Below are 11,225 nucleotides of genomic sequence, written 5' to 3'. Positions count from 1 at the left end.
CACCCCATCCCCTTTGTTGAGCATCTGACATTTTTTGTATTATCTGATATTATCAGAGAGGATGGAGACACAAGGCTGCTTTTTTTCACCAGCAGCCATCTGTTGCCCAATGTCTTGAGAAAGAGTGACTTGTTCAAGGCAACCCCACCCCAAGTAAGCTTGAACATGGGTTTGAACCTGAGTTTCATTACCTATAGTCTTTGTAAGCTGTTATATCATTAAAAAGATAAAGGTAGTCCCCTGTGCAAACACTAGTCATTTCTGACTCTGGGGTGATGTCACATCACGATGTTTTCATGGCAGACTTTTTAAGGGGTGATTTGCTATTGCCTTCCGCAGTCATCTACACTTTCCCCCCAGCAAGCTGGGTACTCATTTTACTGACCTTGGAAGGATGGAAGGCTGAGTCAACCTTGAGCCAGTTACCTGAACCCAGCATCTGCCGGGATCAAACTCAGGTCATGAGCAGAGCTTGGACTGCAGTACTGCAGCTTACCACTCTACACCACAGAGCTCTATTGTTATATCACACTGGCTTTTAAAAGTTGAATGCCATTATTAAGGTTTAGGGAAACAGATTCGTGTGTGTGATCATCTTTTGCATCAGGTAGAATACAAAAATAGTACAAGAGTACCAGGGCAAACCACCCATAACAAATTGAGATGACAAAGTTAGGGGAGAGCTGGATATCCGTCTTGCCAAAAGCTTTCAATAAGACCATCTGGCACCTTTCAAAGTGGTGCAAACCTAATCCTGGAAAGAACTTCTGGAGGAGCCTGTTCCCAGATGTTCCCACTGGGCTGCAGTTCAGCAGAAGAGCACATTAGCTTCAATTTGATCATAATACAGACTTCAAGAACTGCTTATATTTTTCTTGATTTCCCCTCTCTGAACTCTGATTATATTCTCTTATTTCCTTACCTCCAAAATACGACCCCCTTAACATAACAAATGACTCTCCAACAACCTGGTGCTCCTGACTGGTCATGTTTAATACATTTTACATTATTGTCTTTCCAAAGAAAAAGCTGGTCGTACCAAATACCTAGAAGCGATAAACCACTTACAAAGCTGGATTTTGTATTATGACACCAACTGGAATTCAAAACAAGAGGTATTCGTTTGCACAGAGTGGTAAGCTGCAGTACTGCAGTCCTAAGCTCTGTTCACAACCTGAGTTCGATCTCAGCAGAAGCTGGGTTCAGGTAACTGGCTCAAGGTTGATTTAGCCTTCCATCCTTCTGAGGTCAGTAAAATGACTACCCAGCTTGCTGGGGGGAAAGTGTAAATAACTGGGGAAGGCAAACCACCCCATAAAAAGTCTGCTGTGAAAATGTCGTGATGCAACGTCACCCGAGTCAGAAATGACTGGTGCTTGCACAAGGGACTACCTTTACCTTTATGAGAGGGTAACAAGTAGAAAGTTCATGTTTCTCTTGCTGTGTTCTCCTGCCCCCCGCCAAAGCTGCACAGGAGAATACAAGAGGGAATATTATTATATCTGGCAAGACGGTAGCTATCTGGCTGGTGGGTTTTTGTTTGGGGTGGGGGTGGGGGATCACATATCAAACAGTGACCTAAATAAGTCAGGGGAAAACAGTAATAGAAGGCAGGAGGACTTGAATAACTCCATTTATGCACTCCCCACTTCCCCAGGGGTTAAAATTTCTTCATGCCATGTTGTCTGGAGTTGGTTTCCATTGTATGAGAGGGACCTGGAGACTTAGTGTCCGTAATACTAGTTTTATTTACAAATATTCAGGTAGAGTAAAAATGGAGTCAGAGGAGTTTCTGCAGGGTTGAGAGAGTCTGCACCTCACCTTCAGCAAGACACACCTCTTTGTTTTTCTCTCTTCCAAATTTCTAATTATGGTTTCTTGACCAAGCATGCTGGGAATTATTAGGAAGGGAATTGAAAACAAATCAGCCAGTATCATAATGCCCCTGTATAGATCGATGGTGCGGTCTCATTTGGAATACTGTGTGCAATTTTGGTCACCGCACCTCAAAAAGGATATTATAGCACTGGAAAAAGTGCAGAAAAGGGCAACTAGAATGATTACAGGTTTGGAACACTTTCCCTATGAAGAAAGGTTAAAACGCTTGGGGCTCTTTAGCTTGGAGAAACGTCAACTGTGGGGTGACATGATAGAGGTTTACAAGATTATGCATGGCATGGAGAAGGTAGAGAAAGAAGTACTTTTCTCCCTTTCTCACAATACAAGAATTCGTGGGCATTCAATGAAATTGCTGAGCAGTCGGGTTAGAATGGATAAAAGGAGGTACTTCTTCACCCAAAGGGTGATTAACATGTGGAATTCACTGCCACAGGAGATGGTGGCGGCTACAAGCATAGCCAGCTTTAAGAGGGGGTTAGATAAAAATATGGAGCAGAGGTCCATCAGTGGCTATTAGCCACAGTGTGTGTATATATATGTGTGTGTGTGTGTGTGTGTGTGTATATATATAAAATTTTGGCCACTGTGTGATACAGAGTGTTGGACTGGATGGGCCATTGGCCTGATCCAACATGGCTTCTCTTATGTTCTTAATAGGCTTATATTCTGCCCTTTCCCATGAACGGGTTCAAGGCGGACCACAACATATAATAATAATAAAAACCTACAGATCAAAGTTAAAACACCATATTAAAATTATACAGTAAAAACAATAAATAGAATGCACCACCGGCGGAAATGACACAGTATATCAAGTAACTAGTTATAGGCCCACCTTAAACGATGGTAATAGCAATAAGATAGCACTGCAGTAGGGCACAATGTCACCACAAGGGAGACCAAATGATGGAATAGAACTCCCACTGCCTCAACCATAGGCCCTCAAGGATAGATGCCTCCTGAAGACTCACAAGCAAAGCAGGTAGATCAAAGTCTTCCCCTATCATTGTTTTCCAGCACTGGTATGCAAAGGAATACTCCTTCTGATCATAAGGGATCTATTTATAGCCAGTGATGAAACTATGCTCCATGAATTGGTGGAATCCCCTTTAAAGTCACTAAATGAGTTGTAGTAGCCATTACTGCATCCTATGAGAGCAAATCCTGTAAGTTTATTACTCATTGAGTGAAGGACTTAATTTTGATTCTCTCAAAGATACTCTCCATCAACTTCCAGATTCTAGTGGAGAAAATGTTTGCTTTCTGTCAACAACAATTAACAACAACCACACAGCAGGCCATGCATGCCCAGTTGGGCCTTCTCAACTCTCGCATGTGTGTTTGTGTAGCGTGATGTCATGACACCAGCAAAGGGGTTTCAAGGCAAGTGAGAAGATGAGGTGGCTTGCCATTCCCTTCCTCTAGAGTTGTCATTGGTGATATCCCATAGAGGTCCAACCTTGCTTACCTTCTGGCATCTGGCTATACCATGGCACCTTCTTTTTGCTTTCTCTTCTGGAAAATTTCATAAACCCCTCTGAACTAAAAAAAAAAAAGTCCCAAATTCTTTCCTTGAAGGGAAGATGCATTAACATTTTCATTATTCTTTACCACATCTTTTCCAGCATTACAATATCGCTTTCAAGACACAGCGACCACAGCTGTGCACACTACTATTCCACATGCGACCAAACTAGGGTCTATACAAGAGTATCATACTGTTTTGCTGTCAAAACCCTTCTTAATCATCTCTAGTATAGAATTTACTTTTTCCATCGCTGCCTTTACGCAAAACCGTAATCTTACACCTCTCCACAGTAATCAGACAACAGACTCATTAGTGCTTCTAAACCAGATGCCTGATTAGAGAGTCTGCAGAGGGACTCAGCATGCCAGATACTAGAATAACTAAACCTTGCCAGTAGTCTTTGGCCTGTAGACTTTTGGAGAGGCAAAAGTAGGACAAGTTACATTTCAAGAGTGTCAAACACTTTGAGGCAGAGATAATGACCTCTAGTAGAGCAGCAGCCAGAAGTATTCAAGCAGGAAATGCTGAACTGGTGTCTGGAGCCTTTGAAGGGACAGACATGCATGAACAAACTGAAACCTAACCTCAGCATGAAGGAAGGACTGTGAAACAGGGATAAAGCAGGTTTTGTATCAAGTATATTTATTTATTTATTTATTGTACTTATATCTGGATTTGTGCTGATCTAGATGGCCCAGGCTAGCCAAATCTCACTTAAGCAAGGCTGGCCATAGCTAGTACTTGAATGGGAAACTACCAACAAAGTCCAGGGTTGTTATAAAGAAGCAGAAAATGACAAACCACCTCTATGCAGTTTTTTGCCTTGCAAATCTTAAGGGGTTGCCATAAACTGGCTGTGACTTGAGGGCATTTTCCACCACCACGTCTGGCATTGCATTCCTTTTGGAAGGGCTCTTGGATCCATCCCTCTCATCACATAAATAAATTGTGAGATAGCGAGGAATATTTTTTACCTATTGAAGCTATTCCTGGAAAGAGAAGACCTGGAAACTATTATATAGGCCCTGATAACCTCCAGATTAGATTACTATAATATGCTCTCTCCTGTCTTTGAAAACCATTGAGAAACTCCAACAGGTTCAAAATGCAGCAATTAGAGTTTTAACACATTTTCATTATATTGGGTTTATTATATTATAAAGTAAGGCTGTCACAAATGAACTGATTGTTTATTTATTCCTGAAATCAGTCCAAAATTATATTTTTTTTACTTCAAGTTCTAATCCAGAGGTACTAAAAAAATATTTGGGACCCACTTCTAAGTTGACTGCGTTTCCAGGAGCCACTTTCAAAGTAGCTCCATGGGTCCTCCCCATCTGCCAGTGTTCCCTCTCAGCTGACTTAGTGTCAACTAACTCACAGTCTTTTATCCTCTGGCTCACACATTTTTGTCTTAGCTCAAGAAAAATGGCCCCAGAGCGAACTAATTCATTCAGTAGCCAAATCACCTGCTTAGAGGGAGCCCTGCCGTCTGCAAAATAAAATGCAAGTATTTCACATCAATCAACACTATACTTATGCTTTTATTTTTTCATGCCTAACACAGAGGTAATCTTTGAAGGAAGGAGCACTGGAGATGTATAGAACTTCTGCAGTATTTGCTTTGCTTATAAATCTATAGGTGGAGGCAAAAAGGCATTTCTAAAGGGCGTTTCTAAAGGACAGCAGATCCATTACTCAGCATCAGATTCTGAAACAGACAGAGGTGTTTCAGCCAACTCTCATCAGTGTCCATCTGTTCCTTTCTCTCTGGCTTGGATCTTGTGCTGCACTTGTCAAGTTAGAGGAAAGATAAAACCCACTGAATGGATCTGTCCACATTCCTGCTTCTTATTATAGCCCCTGAAAAAAAAAAAACTCTTGGCTGGGGAACCACAGATGTTGAGGGGATATGGGGCAGGGGATACATGTGGAGAGGGACAATGTGGAACTCCATACCTTAAGTGAATGGAAGCAATTCTTATTTGCCTGAGGGATGCTGATGGGCCTAATCTTGAGAAGCCTCATTACAGAGTACAATTTATGAGGTAAATGCACTGCAGTGCACTATAGTAGGCAGCTATAAGGAGAAGTTAGTGTGGTGTAATTAGAAGATTAGACTAGGGCTGGGGAGAGATAAGATTCAAACCTGCCCTCAACTAGGAAACTTACTGAAACCAGTTTAATCTGCTTTACAACAATGTTGTGAGAACAAAATCAGGGGAAAGAGGAAAATCATGAACACCACCTGCAGAAATATGCCTTCCACTCCTCTCTGTGGATGTGTGCCACCTCCCCACCCACCAAATAGTACTTGAACTCAGGATAAGGCATTTTTTAATTTATAAGAAGTGTACCCTGTCTACCTACATCATCAGGGCTACCATGGTAGTTGACAGTTAAAACAAGTATAAAAACATATCATTAAAAATAATTAACCAACCCCCCCACCCCCCAAAAAAGTATGCAAAAGCACAGAAAAACAGTAATTAAAACATAGGGCATTAAAGAGGGATTGTTGAGAGAAAGCCAAAAGGAAAAAAATGAAGTGTTCACTCACTGGTAGAAGACTGTGGCAGAAGATGACAAACAAGACTCCCTGGCTAGAGAGTTCCAGAGCTTTCCAGAGAGTTCCATGACCAAGCAGGCCCTCTCCCAAGTTGCCACCCATGTAATCTCAGAGGGCGGGGCACTGAAAATAGGGCCTTGGAAGATGACCACAGCAGTTGGGTAGGTTCATAATAGAGTGGACTGTTCTTCAGGTAGGCTAACCCCAAGCCTTATAGGGCTTTGAGATCAACACCAGCATCATTAACTGGGCCCAGTACCAAACTGGGAGCTGGTGTAGATGGGCCAAGACTGGTGTGATATGGTCTGTATGATCACTCCAGTCAACATCCTGTCTGCAGCATTCTGTTGCAGTTTCTGAACACTTTTCAAGGACAGGCCCACATACAGTACATTGCAGTGATCTAATATAGGTGTTATCAATCACACATGAACACACATGAAGCTGCCTTATACTGAATCAGACCGTTGATCCATCAAAGTCAGTATTCAGACTGGCAGCAGCTCTCCAGGTTCTCAGGTTGAGGTCTTTCACATCACCTTTTGCCTGGACCTATAACTGGAGATGCTGAGGATTGAACCTGCAAAGCAAGGCTCTTTCACTGAGGCACAGTCTTCTTTAAAGGCATGCATCACAACAGCCAGATCTTTTAGACAGTTCAGGGCCCACAAGTGATGACTCAAAGTATGGCATGATACTAGTAGGAAATATGTGAGTATGAATGGACAACACACAGAAAGAAAACAACCATTTGAAGTCCAGCCTGGCCAGTCTCATCAAAGTCACAAAGACAGGAAACATACCTAATTTATAGGCAGAACAATCTTTGGAGTGGTCTCTTCTGCCTCACAGAGGATGGCAGCATCAGTGATCTTGGTAGCATTAGATAAAATTCTCCTAATCCACCCAAGACCAAAAGCTGTGAGAGAAAAATAGCATGCGTTCTTCTGTTTGCACTACAGGTTCTAGGGCAAGGCTTCCTTTCCATAAAAGATCCACTAAAGAACACCAACATGCTGCCCCTGCAACATCTTCTTCCTCAAAATTCACCTTTCTGTTTGACCCAAGAGTGGAGCTTCTTTTCCCCAGCGATGCAGCACCAATCACTGACGGGAATACACTATTCCTACATGTTAACAGCCTCAGATCGCAAAGCATGGAGGCACACCATCCACCAGGCTGTCTCTTCCTTTGAGAACGCACGCATAGCTGGTCTTGAGGACAAAAGGAGATTGAGGAAGAATCGCACTGCTACAGGACCAACCCTAAATCAGACTTTTCCCTGCAGCCGCTGTGGCCGGACCTGCCTTTCCCACATTGGTCTTGTCAGCCACCAGCGAGCCTGCAGCAAACGTGGACTATTGCACCCTTCTTAAATCTTCGTTCGCGAAGCCAAGCCGAGAGAGAGAGAGAGAGAGAGAGACATGTTAACAGACATCGGCCTTTGAGTCTTCTGGATATTAGGAGTGTTCGTTTACTTTTTCCTTTTAGGCTTTTTGTTGTTTCACAATATATTTTGTGCTTCATTGTTTCCAGGTTTCCAAATTTCACTGCTCTTGGACATGCATCCCTTCTGAGATCCAACTTAATGTGCTCAACACTTGCTAGATTCTCAAGTTTAAGCTGCTTCTGGTTTGCAATTGGTTTTGTTTATATTTACAATATACGCCTACAATCATTTCCCAAACAAGTGCATTTGCAAAATATTAAACTTTTATACTAGGAAATGTGGTAGGAAATTGTTGATCAAGATTGTAAAAATCAGAAATGCCCCATACTGAAATAAAATTATTTATTGCATTCAGAAGTAACTGGAAACATTCAGATCTGACAGTTCATTCTGTATTTCATTTCATTTCCTAAGGCAATGGGAGGACGAGGGTCTGGGTCAGTGAGAGGCAAGTGACTCAGCATCAGTAGATGTGTGCTTGACAAGAACATTGGGAAACAGGGTCATCCCCAAATGTCCAGCATTTCAACTTTCCATCAATCACTGTATCATATTGCTAGCTTTTGGAGAGCTTTTTAATTCTATGTAACCATGGATCCTGATTACCTGAGCTGTGTAGTGTGTACTAGACACAGGAAAATCTCTGCAGTCACACTGCAAACCCAAAAGCAGAGAGGGGCAAACATACACAGCTGCCTTACACCCTATCACACCATTGGTCTTTCAAGATCACTGCTGTCTGCTATGACTGGCAGCTCTCTAAGGTCTCAAGCAGAGCTGTTTCACATAATTTCCAGCTTGATCCTTTTAACTGGAGGTAGCTGGGGTTGGCATGAGTTCGATCCCAGCAGAAGCTGGGTTCAGGTAGCTGGCTCAAGGTTGACTCAGCCTTCCATCCTTCTGAGGTCAATAAAATGAGTATCCAGCTTGCTGAGGGGGGGGGGAAGTGTAGATGACTGGGGAAGACAATGGCAAACCACCCTGTAAAAAGCCTGCTGTGAAAACGTTGTGATGCGACATCACCCCAGAGTCAGAAACTACTGGTGCTTGCACAGGCAACTACTTGTACCTTTTTAGCTAGGGTTGAACTGTATCCTTGGCAAAGCAAAGCAGATGAGTTATAGCCCCTGCGCTTTGCATGTAACCTATTGAAAGCAAGGTCCCCCAAGGTTCCTCAGCATGATCATCCAGCTACACGAAGACCAGCGAGGCCAAGTCAGACACTGCAACGACCTCTCGGAGACCTTCCCAATAGGCACAGGTGTAAAGCAAGGCTGCGTTCTCGCGCCAACTCTCTTTACGATCTTCTTTAGCATGATGCTTCAAAGAGCCGCAGTAGATCTAGATGATGACGATGGTGTCTACATCCGCTATCGCACCGATGGCAGCCTGTTCAACCTGAGGCGACTAAAGGCCCACTCCAAGACAATGGAAAAACTCATCCGAGAGCTACTGTTTGCTGATGATGCTGCACTCGTCTCCCACTCGGTATCAGCTCTGCAGCATATGACGTCCTGCTTTGCAGAGGCTGCCAAGCTATTCGGCCTAGAAGTTAGTCTGAAGGAGACAGAAGTTCTCCACCAGCCTGCACCCCAGGAAGATTATCACCCTCCCTGCATCACTGTGGGTGAATCAGTTCTGAAGACAGCCCAGCAGTTCAGCTACCTGGGGTGCATCATCTCCTCAGATGCTAAGATCGACAAGGAGATTGACAACAGGCCGGCAAAGGCAAACCGTGCCTTTGGCCGACTGCACAAAAGAGTGTGGAGCAACAAGCATCTGAAAAAAGGCACAAAGATCAATGTTTACAAAGCGGTTGTGATGACAACCCTCATCTACGGCTCCGAATCATGGGTTTTATACCGTCATCACCTGCGACTCCTCGAGCGCTTTCATCAGCGCTGCCTTCGCACCATCCTCAACATCCACTGGAGTGACTTTGTGACCAACACTGAAGTTCTCAAGCGGGCGGAGGTTACCAGCATCGAGGCACTACTGTTGAAGACGCAGCTGCGCTGGGCAGGGCATATTTCTAGGATGGAAAACCACCGCCTTCCCAAGATTGCCTTGTATGGCGAACTCTCCACCGGCCATCGAAATAGAGGGGCACCAAAGAAGAGGTACAAGGACTCCTTGAAGAAATCCCTTGGCACCTGTCGCATCAACCATCACCAGTGGTCTGACCTAGCCTCAGATCGCAAAGCATGGAGGCACACCATCCACCAGGCTGTCTCTTCTTTTGAGAACGCACGCATAGCTGGTCTTGAGGACAAAAGGAGATTGAGGAAGAATCGCACTGCTACAGCACCAACCCTAAATCAGACTTTTCCCTGCAGCCACTGTGGCCGGACCTGCCTGTCCCGCATTGGTCTTGTCAGCCACCAGCGAGCCTGCAGCAGACGTGGACTATTGCACCCTTCTTAAATCTTCGTTCGCGAAGCCAAGCCGAGCGAGCGATTGAAAGCAACAGACAGGACTGTGACACTGGCTTGGTAATACCACCAGCTTTAGTTCTGGTACTAAACGATCTGCTCAGATTTCAAAAATGATGTGTGGCCTAATTCAAAATCTAGCATTATTTTCCACATATCTTATTTGATGCCATTAAAGTCCCATTAAATCTTTATTACTTTCTCTTTGAAAGAGACCTGAAAAAAGTATTCTCAACTTCCCATGTTAGAGAAGGCAAGAATAGTTGAAAGTTGACTTACCTGAGGGACACTTTTTTGTGTGGGATGAAGTTCTTCTCCTGTAAGCATTCAGATCAGAACTGAGTGATCAGAGATGACTGCAGCCTTCTGCTGTTTCTTATGAAGCAAAGAATGTGCACTAATTATGCAGGCAGCTGCCTAGGAAGTCCCTACAGTTCAATGCACTTCCTTCAGCTCAAAATGTGGGGTGGGATCAGACTTCACAGCTGGAGAAAAATGAAAGGAGGAAGCTCTGTAGAAAAACACAGGCTTTGAGCACTAACCTTGATTAGTATATAAAACTTACAAGTCAATTCTCTGCTAAACAATACTCCAAGCAATGGGCCATTGACAAAACATACAGGGATCGAATGACAATTCATGGAAAACAACACTCTAATCAACCCTAAAAACAGCAGCAGCAGCAGCAGAAAACCTCAATTTAAAAGCAAACAGAGATGGTCAATGGCATGTTTTTAAAGGCCTTCCCAAATGAATATTATGAGCTGAGTGTGCAATAAAGCATTTCTACATGCGCATGGAGCAGGGCAGGGTTTGCTATTATTTTCTACCCACAACAGCTCCAGTCCTCCTGCTTTATGGACCCTCCTCCAAATTGGAGGAGGCGGGGAAAAAAACCCCAGCTGCTAGATGAGCTCAAAAGCTGCCTTATATCTCTGCAGTAATCACTGTGACATACTGATTATTGCAAAATAAGTGTTACATGCTGTTTTATCCTAGACATCTATTGCTGTCCACTAATTCTCAACAATATTTTATAAAAAGGCTGAGAGAATATGTTGACACTATAAGTTATTGTGCGCCTGTTTGGTGCTTTGCTGGACAATGTTTCTAAGAATGCGTTCTGTGTTTCTTTCAGTGGTCTCACATTAGAAATATACTGTGTTGGTACTAGTTATTATAGAAAAATGGGGGTATCCCTGAGAACGGAAGATTCTGTTCACTCACTGTGAAGTCTTCCTTCTTGGTGTTCCCAAAGTGGGTCAGTCCTTCACTCCTGGGAAACAGCTCCTCCTCTCCGATTGCAGGGGCCGGCAGAACTTTGATCCCGGAGGGGAGGGGCTTGTC

Source organism: Heteronotia binoei, chromosome 2 (assembly GCF_032191835.1).
Source record: "Heteronotia binoei isolate CCM8104 ecotype False Entrance Well chromosome 2, APGP_CSIRO_Hbin_v1, whole genome shotgun sequence".
NCBI lineage: Eukaryota > Metazoa > Chordata > Lepidosauria > Squamata > Gekkonidae > Heteronotia > Heteronotia binoei.
Note: the sequence above shows the minus strand (reverse complement) of the source record.